The following is a 10,661-nucleotide window of genomic DNA, read 5'->3' as shown; positions in this document are numbered from 1 at the left end:
AATTCCCAACTGTTGTCTAATCCATTTGCACAACAGCATGTGAAATTGATTGTCAATCAGTGTTGCTTCCTAAGTGGAAGTCCACGATCTGCCGGCACTCAATCCTTAAAACCCCATATGCTCAGGTGCCTATCCAAATAAGGATAATATAATACAGCATGAAAAGATGGCAATCAGAGTCTGTTGTTTTTGCAGAAAGACGTACAGCGTGTATTGAGCACTGTCTAACGTTTTCGGGGCATCCGCCCCGTGGCCAGGTAGGTATTGTATTGCCCCGAGGACGGGGCGGATGCCCTGAAAACGTTAAACAGTGCTCAATACACGCTGTATGTCTGCAAAAACAACAGACTCTTAGTGCTATCTTTTTGTGCTTTATGATTTTATATATATATATATATATATATATATATATATATAAAATATGGGTTTGGTAAAATTTACCGGCGGCCGGTATATGTAAATGGGTTGGGTATGGGTGACCGGCACTGCGGATCCCGGCAGTCAGCATGGTGACCCCAGAATGCCGGGAGGAGGGCGAGTGCAACAAAGACCCTTGTGGGCTCGCTGTGCTCTCCACGGGTTCTATTCCCACTGTATAGGTGTCCCATGAGTGGGAATAGTCCCTGTCAGTCGGCATGCTTGTTGGGCTTTTGATTGTTCGGGATCCTGCCGTCAACATGGTGACCTCCGGGATCCAAAGCACTGGTCACATAACCGGATCCCATACAAACATATTCTGTACATGTAATGCAAAATGACAAAGTTCCAGGCAAAACCATATCACCATCACCATATGTGATCATTCTATACAAAAGAAAACAAATATTTTCTCTTTATTGTTAAATATAAATCTGATTATTGCTGGCATAAAGCTCATTGTAAGATAATATAAATTGTTCCCCTTTTTGTCACTTCCTTCAGTATAAAACTGACATTTTCTGTTATAAAAGACGTAATGAAATAATTTTATATGTATCTTCTTTCATGTGTAGTCAGATGCCGCATACTATAAATAAAATTACTGTCAAACTTACTTAGATTACTATTCATTAAGGGTTGCAGGTTTTTTTTTAGCTAAGTGTTAAATTATGATCCATAAAATATGGGTTACAGCTAGAGAACTTAGCTCAGGAAATGCATATTGTTCATTCAAAAATATTTTCCTTTTGTGAATTATAGTATTTAAAAGAAGTCTCCTAATGTAGGAATGGCTGAACATAGCATCAGCAAAATTGTCATTTGCCTTTTTTCCTGATGGCACCACTTTAGCGAGAGGTCACTTTTAATGAGCGCTTACAGTATAAGCACCTGAAAATTCAGGTGCATAAATTAACTGCCAATTAGAGCAGTGGAAAAAAAACACAATTTAATTACTAGTTGCTAAATTTAAGTGTGATAATTAGGATGCTTGCAAGTTTGTTATGCAGTATTTAGGCTCCAGAAGAACTGAAAAGACTTTCATTATATCTCACGCTTGGAAATAGATAGTGGATGCTGCAGAAATCCTCTTTTCATTTTAAATGTTACTTGGCTGGGAAAGTACTATTACTATTTAATAGAGCTGGCAGATAATTATTTCTTGTGACTTTATTCTCATAGTTATATCATTATCTATGTTGAGTTGCTGCTGACCTAGTTTCCACTTAATTACATTGAGAATTTTGAATTATGCCATAAGACAGTGATATTACTTTTGGGTAACTTAGGCTGGTTTCTAAGATACATTGTTAAACCACTTGAATAATATTTGTGTCGGAAGAGAACTTCCAACCAATCAGAATTCTGCCTTAGAATGGAACTGGAATCCACAAGTGTTTCTGCCAGAGTTGAGACCAGTGTGTTCCAGCAGAAGGTACTGTGGGGGAGGGAGGTATGACGATGAACCTATTAATAGAGAAAACTAAGGTAACATTGCTTTTAATTTTTCACACTAATTTTTTATCCTTCTATACTCCTCAGTACACTCACGGAATTAGGTGACGCATTGTAAAGTGCTAGTCAACGTGTAGCACTCCACCTGCTGTGCAATTTACAACCCTGCATGTCCTGCCACAGCACATTCTAACAGCATAATTGTAGCAGGGCATGCTGGGATGTATAGTTCCACAGTAGCAGGAGTGCCACAAGTTGTCTACCCAGGCTTAGTATATGACAGAGGGCTTGATTCAGAGGTGACTGCAAATCCTGACATGACTTTGTACGCAGTGGTACTGTGAATTTATAGCAATGCAGCAGCCACTGGAGTTTATACATCCACCAGCAGCGACACTCTCACAAAGCTTGAGTACAATGATGCACTGTCAACACTAATACCCCTTTTCCACCTACGTACCGTGTCCGATCCGGGATGTTTAACACGGCTACAACCCGTGTCGGCTCCCCCATTTCCACTACACTTCGACACGGGTTATTCCCGTGTCTGATCTGTTTCCACCTAACCCGGGTAAGCTCTGTAAAATCCTATTGCTGTCATTACAAATGGACTTTTTACTGTCTCATCAAGATGATGTCATCAAAAGGACCAAAACGGAGGGGTGGGGCCTGCTCACAGCATTGCAGCAATGGACACCGGTGCAGTAGCTGTGTCTAGCATGGAGTCGCAGACTGTTTGCAGTTTACTGCTGCTTTCTGCTACAGACAGCTTGATGCAGCTTTTCACCTTGTGCTACCTACTGCAGAGCTAGAGAAGGAGAGCTCAATTCTTTGCAGAGAGGGCTACCTATCGACGCAAATATTTGAAAAGGAGGAGAGCGCGTATATCATCCACTGTTGTTATTTCTTTCATAACAATGAACTGTACACCAAGCCGAAGAATGTGGATGAGAGATCGCAGACATGGGGAAGCATTCATGCAGACTATTCTAGCATATCAGGAGGAGCAGTGGATGGCAAACTTCAGGATGTCTCGCGCTACATTCGAGTATGTTTTGGAACTACTGTCCCCCGCAATAACCATGCAGACCACAAGGTTCCGTAAGCCCATTGAGCCAGCCAGGAGATTAGCAATTGCTCTCTGGTGGTATGCTACCCCTGGAGAGTATCGCACAGTTTCCAGTTTATTTGGAGTAGGGATTTGCACGGTCTGCAAGATTGTATACCAGGTCACGCGGGCATTGCTGGATACCATGTACCATCGCTTTATTTCCTTGCCACAAGGACAGCGGCTAGATGAGACTATAAAAGGGTTTAAGAAGCGTGGCTACCCACAGTGTGCTGGTGCCATAGATGGGACCCACATCCCCATCATCGCCCCCCATGACAACCCAGCAGACTATTACAATCGTAAGGGTTGGCATTCCATTGTTCTGCAAGCTGTAGTGGACCACAAATACTGGTAAGCACTGTTTCACTAATGTGTTTGAAATAGGCTTGGCCTGTTTTATGATAATGCATAAACCTTTATTTTTAGTTTCACAGATGTCTTCATAGGGTGGCCCGGACGGTCACATGATGCAAGGGTTCTCGCCAACTCCGATCTTTACAGTATTGCTGAGGACAAGCTTGGTGGATGGCTTTTCCCTCGAGAGGTAAGATTATTTACTACTTAAACTAATGTTCGCCCATAAACCAATAGTCAAGTTTTACCCCTGTAATAATATTAATGTTTTATTAACAGAAATCGGTGATCGTACATGGTGTGGACATCCCGGTCCATCTCATTGGTGATGCAGCATACCCATTACAGCGCTGGCTAATGAAGGGCTACACCCAGCATGTTCACTTATCCCCCGAACAGACATCATATACCCATGCCCTAAGTTCGGCCCGTATGGCAGTGGAGAATGCGTTTGGGCGTTTAAAAGGACGCTGGCGCTGCCTCATGAAGAGGAATGATGTGGACTTGAAAATAATGCCAGATATAGTAGCGGTCTGCTGCATTCTCCATAACATATGTGAGATTCAAAAGGAAAACTTTCTCCCCGAGTGGAATATACATGATCATGGGGCGGGGGTCGCTGTACATGATGCACCAGGCTTGGTGGGGGGGCATGACGCTGCCAGCGAGTGCATAAGGGCCACCATTGCAGCTAATCTTCAAACAATGTTGCAGTAGAGAAAACAGACAAGTTTTTGTGTGCAAACAATTTTTGTTTATTTCGTTTTTTCAGTTATAAAAATTTGGTTCAAAAGTTGTTATTATATTTTTCCTTTTAAACAGTTGGCACACATTTTCTGAGGTAACAATATAAAATATTTAAGTGCAAACATGTCACTGTAAAATTCCACATAACGCAAGGTGTCTTCAACATGTGTCCCTCCAGCTGTTGTGGAACAACATGTACCAGCATGTGTTGCTATGTGTTTCCACAACAGCTAGAGGGCCACATGGTGAAGACACCTGCCCTGAGGTAAAAGAGTAAAGTGCAAACAGGGCACTCTGTAAAAAAAAAACCCTAATGTTTGGTTTGGCAGATATCGGGTCACCCCCAATATTTGGATCGCACTGCCGCACATTTTCTGAGGTAACATTATAAAATATTTAAGTGCAAACATGTCACTGTAAAATTCCACATAACGCAAGGGGTCTTCAACATGTGTCCCTCCAGCTGTTGTGGAACAACATGTACCAGCATGTGTTGCTATGTGTTTCCACAACAGCTAGAGGGCCACATGGTGAAGACACCTGCCCTGAGGTAAAAGAGTAAAGTGCAAACAGGGCACTCTGTAAAAAAAAAACCCTAATGTTTGGTTTGGCAGATATCGGGTCACCCCCAATATTTGGATCGCACTGCCGCACATTTTCTGAGGTAACAATCTAAAAAGGTAGCCCAAATATCTGGATCCCACTGCCCATTTTCTGAGGTAACAATATAAAACTTTAAAGTGCCAACAGGGCACTCTGTAAAATCAAAATAATGGCCCTCATTCCGAGTTGATCGGTCGCAAGGCGAATTTAGCAGAGTTACACACGCTAAGCCGCCGCCTACTGGGAGTGAATCTTAGCTTCTTAAAATTGCGACCGATGTATTCGCAATATTGCGATTACTAACTACTTAGCAGTTTCAGAGTAGCTCCAGACTTACTCTGCCTGTGCGATCATTTCAGTGCTTGTCGTTCCTGGTTGACGTCACAAACACACCCAGCGTTCGCCCAGGCACTCCCACCGTTTCTCCGGCCATTCCTGCGTTTTTTCCGGAAACGGTAGCGTTTTCAGCCACACGCCCCTGAAACGCCGTGTTTCCGCCCAGTAACACCCATTTCCTGTCAATCACATTACGATCGCCGGAGCGAAGAAAAAGCCGTGAGTAAAAATACTTTCTTCATAGTAAAGTTACTTGGCGCAGTCGCAGTGCGAACATTGCGCATGCGTACTAAGCGGATTTTCACTGCGATGCGATGAAAAAGAACGAGCGAACAACTCGGAATGAGGGCCAATGTTTGCATTTGTAGGTATCAGGGTTGAGGATACAGTGCAAACATAACCTTAAAACACAAACATTGGTTTATAACCCGCTGCTCTAAGGCAGTTGTCTATATACCCGAAATTCTGAGGATTGCGGGATTTGTGTTGGGGGATTTGAGGGAGGCTCATAGTTGTATGGACCATATGGGTGCTGTGGGTAGGCTGTGTCTTGCTGTTGTGTTTGTGTGGTATTCCCTATGGTACGTGCAAACGTGCGTTCAAAAAATGTCATCTGCCTATCATGCATGGTCATTAACTGACTCATAAAAGTTTGATGCATTTCTTTTTCTGACGCAAGGAATCTCTCAAGCCGTGCATCTTCCTGGGCATTGAGCTCACTATCTGCCTCACGCAGGTGATCCACGATAATGGACTTCATTGCTTTGACCGTTTGTTCTGTTTTGTTCAGTTTCTTTTTCCGCTGTGGAACGTTGTAGACTGTGAAGGAGATGAAACAGAATGTAAGCAACAATATAAAACCAGCAGTGGTAGCATATACGTGTTTGTGGCCCTCTCCCACCTGCACACTAGCTATACTCTGCAACATTACCATGATTCTATTAAAAAATAGCAGTGGTAGCATATACGTGTTTGTGGCCTTCTCCCACCTGCACACTAGCTATACTCTGCAACATTACCATGCCTTTACATATAGGGACTGCTGCAACTGTATTTGTAATGGTAATACTTACTATTTGAGCGCAAAGTCGTGGTCTTGGGGGGTTGCGACGTCTCCGCCTGAGACTGTGGTACGTCCTCAATAGTGGCACTGATGGAATCATCATTGACGGTCGAGTCTTCGAAACTGCTGTCCGATATAAGCAGCGGGGATGATGGGCTGCATTGTGAGCTGGGAAGGCTGTGCTGTGTTTCCTCACAGTCCTCGTCGACTGACATCTGGCGACTGGCAGAGCTGGATGACGATAGTGCTATGGGATTTGTTATCGCAGTTTTGCCGAAGACACTATAGCATAGGTCATAATATGGCCATTCCATACGCCCAGCACCACTTTTCTTGCGGTTATGGTCGTGTACTTTGGTGAATTGTCTGCGTAGTGCCTTCAATTTGTTAACGACTTGTTGCTGGGTTTTTTGGATGCCCCTTTCTGCCAGCATAAGGGATATGTTCTTGTAGACGATAGCATCCTTAACTGTTCCAGTCACCTGCCTTCTTATTTCTTCCTCTCCCCGAATATTAAGCAGCTCCTTGATCTCTGTGTCTGACCAGATATGGCTAGCCATGTTGCTGTGCTGGAGCTTCTGCTGCTGTATATTGTCTGTTTGTTTGGAAGCTGCTGCAATAAAAATATCTGTATGTACCCAGCGCGACTTCAGAGTGTTTTGTTTGCTGCCTCAATGCCTGCATGTGCCCAGCGTGTCTCCCAGGGATGACATCATCTTCCAGTGCCCCAGAAGCACCAATCAGCGTCTCAGAGCGTTACTCGGGTCTGAAAACACGTGTAATGACCGTTTCCACTGCACCGCTATCCGTGTCATTACCGTGTTCTACCCAGGTAAATAGCCGGGTTGGATTCCCGGGTCACTCAACCCGTGTTGACCCGTTTCCACCTACTAAAAATCCGTGTCGATGCGCGCCCCCGTGCAAAAACACGGGTAAAAACAGCTAGTGGAAAAGGGGTATAATACATACCTCCCAACATGACCCTCTCCCAGAGAGACAGAACGCTCTGCTCCTGGACTTTTCTCTTAATTTATGATTGCCAGTACCTGTTTTGAAAAGGGTTAATGCACTGGTTCTCAAACTCGGTCCTCAGGACCCCACACAGTGCATGTTTTGCATGTCTCCTCACAGACTCACAAGTGAAATAATTAGCTCCACCTGTGGACCTTTTAAAATGTGTCTGTGAGTAATTAATACACCTGTGCACTTGCTGGGTTACATGCAAAACATGCACTGTGTGGGGTCCTGAGGACCGAGTTTGAGAACCCCTGGGTTAATGGATAAGAAAGGTATTTCACCACAGGTGATGACAATAATAAATGAAGAGGGAAGTCCAGGAGCAGAGCATTCTGTCCCTCCTGGAGAGGGTCATGTCGGGAGGTATGCATAGGTGTCCCAGATTAAAGGGATATTATGGTCACTCTAGGACTAAAGACTTTCCATAATAACTAAAATAATTAAATTTTATTGGTATGCTTTAAAAATATATAAACAACATGTTAAAAATGGTGAAATGTATCTATACCATTGGTTCGCAAACTTATCAAGGTTACCATACCAAGCAGGTACACAGGTGTATTCATTACTCACTAACACATTTTAAATGATCCACAGGCGGAGCTAATTATTTTACTTGTGATTCTGTGAGGTGACCTGGAAAACATGCACTGTTTGGAGTCCTGAGAACAGAGTTGAGACCCTGTTATCTACTGTATACTATTAAAAACATTTGTTTGTATGTATATTCATCATAAGCTCAAGATTACTGAACCAATTTTGATCAGGTTTTCACTGAAATGTTCCTTTAATCTCCAAGCGCCAACTATACACATGTCAGTGGTGACATCACCAACCCGGCAATATGCTAGATTGGACTGCTGTCTGAAAGGGGTCCCTTGATGGGTCACACTTGTATATGGCTCCTGAGTGCAACTCGTCATTTTAGCAAAAAAAAAGCGGTATTAGAATTTTTTTTATTTGATTCAAGTGACGAAACAGTGTGCACTGCAGAGGTGTCCGTCAATGCAGGGGACGGAGGCCCTGACAGGCTCTGCTTCCTGACAGGACCCTGAGCAGCAAGCCAGAAGCTGCAAGATGGCCACCGCTCAGCCAAGTCAGCAGCAGCAGACAGCCAGTTCCCTCAGTGCACAGCACCTCATGACACTGACTGGTGCCCCCTTGGCCCTCCTCTGCCATACCGGCGTGCGTCTTTGCACACTGTGTTGCTGCACTTGAATAAAATAAAATAAAAAAAATGTGGCTTTGGGAACATGCTATTGTATTGCTAAAAAAATAAAACAGAAATCAGTGAGGTTATTTAGCAAAAATGAATACAGCAAGTCTGTGGATACCATGGTAAACATCAACAAAGTAGTTCACTATCAAGCCAAGTTCAACTCAGTTAACCCAACCGGATTACCACCACATGAACTGAATTTGAAAACTGCCATTCCAATTATATTGTTAAGGAATTTGAAGCCACCCCAGCATTGCAATGGCACACGCTTGCAGAACAGATGTCTGTTGAGTAATGTCAATGGGGCAATCATCCTGATGGGGACTGCAGCAGGTAAAATCGCATTTGTCCCTAGAATCCCACTGATTTCATCAGATTTGCCATTTGAATTTAAGCTCTTACAATTTCCTGTTAGGATATGTTTTGGAATGACAATAAACAAAGTGCAAGGCCAGTCAGTGTGGACTTGTGCAGCGAGGTCAGTTATACACGAGTCTCTCCCGTACCACCAATCAAATCATACTCATAACTGATGACAAAAATAAGACATGTAATGTGGTTTACAATGAGGTATAAATACAGACTGAAGGAATTGGTAAACAATAAGAAAATAAAATTACATTTTTATTGCTGAAGATATTAAGACAGACGACTGAACTAAAAAAATTGGGAAAGAAAAATCCGTGAATAAAATTAATCACTCGGAAACGACGGGTAGGCACTACTGGTTCAAATATAGAAATTGAGTAAATGTTATGTTATATATCACTCTTATTATATGGTTATAGGCATTGCCTTTCTTCAATAAAATATGTTCTCATCTATGGTATCCTTATTCACTTATTTCAGTTCTCTGAAACAACTTTTTCATTAATATCTATGTTGTTTGAATTTCTTATTGAACATTCTGGAATAGCAGAATACAAAGTACCTACTTTATTGGTCTCTATGTGGCAATGTTTACTTTAGATACACTTACAATACATTTCTATCAAGATCACATTGATTTCAAATCACTCAGTTACAATATCCTTTCTCACTGGATCATATCAGTTGACTGTGTAGATCATATTTTTACAGGCAATTATGTCACGTATCCTAGGGATATACAGTGATCATTCACATTCCCCTTATATATCATATACCAAGATATATTTTTATATACATGATGATAAATCATCCATTTTCAGTATCCTCAGTCACATCATTTGTGTTTATTAAGGCACTGTTGTGTAGTGTTTTGGGGTTGTATAGAGATCACGTATATTACTTATCCCTTATGTTATTGTAGGAAAAATACACTTATGAAGTCATATATCATGGAATTTATGTCATTAGTTATATGGTGTCCCATTGGGACTAAGCTTCCAGGGCCATTGCAACTGTGTATACAGGCGCTGGCTATGGTACAAACACCAAATTCTTGGGAAACATCTGCATTTGACTAGCCACCAAACCCATTACCTCCCATACAGGTGAACTGACTGTCAATTCTCACTGTGACCACCATGAAGTATGCACAGTGTAACTCGGATGGGCAGTATAAAAAACCCTGAATATCGACATAGCATCCACCTCTGAATCAGGTCCAAGATCACTGTGAAATTCCTCTAGTATCTCTGTACTGAGGAGCATGCTAGTGACAGTGGAAGATGCTGGTTGTGCTGATATCTGACTTACCTACCAGCTCCCAGCACAATGAGGGGTGGTCAGTGACCATTAACGGTGAGGACGGGATGTACTAAAGCAAAAATGCGGTAAAACCCCCGAAAACTGGGGTTTTACCGCATTTTCATATTTACTAACACCCTACCGCTGCATTTTTAGCCGTCCAGGGTATCGCCATCTCTGGATAGCGATACCCTATAGAAGCCTATGGGCTTCTTATCACCAACCGCCGCTACCCGCCGGCACCGCCGCAGAGGCCTCCCCCACTCCCCCACGGCTTACCTTCCTCCAGGCTGCCCTGGACCCGGAAGGTAGTCTCCTCCTCCCCCTAGCAACGCAGCCGGACGTCCTTCCGGCTGCAGGGGGGAGGAGGCGCAGAGGGCAGCCTGCTGCTGCTTCCCGGTGTCTAGCCAGTGTGGGGACCCCTGGGAGATGACGGAGACCCCCCACAGACCACCTAACAGGTATCGCGGGGGGCCTCCATCACCGCATCGCGATATTGATTGCATATGTTAGGACATATGCGATCAACATCGCTGCGGTAACTGGCGAGGGGCGGCGATGTATCTTAATACATGACGCCCTGATTATTTTCACCATTGATGGGAGGCCACTGATATAAAAACATTGGTGGCTATCCTCCAATGGTTACTGCTGGCCCCGCTAAGTGA

This window comes from Pseudophryne corroboree, chromosome 3 (genome assembly GCF_028390025.1).
Source record: "Pseudophryne corroboree isolate aPseCor3 chromosome 3, aPseCor3.hap2, whole genome shotgun sequence".
NCBI classification, from domain to species: domain Eukaryota; kingdom Metazoa; phylum Chordata; class Amphibia; order Anura; family Myobatrachidae; genus Pseudophryne; species Pseudophryne corroboree.
Note: the sequence above shows the minus strand (reverse complement) of the source record.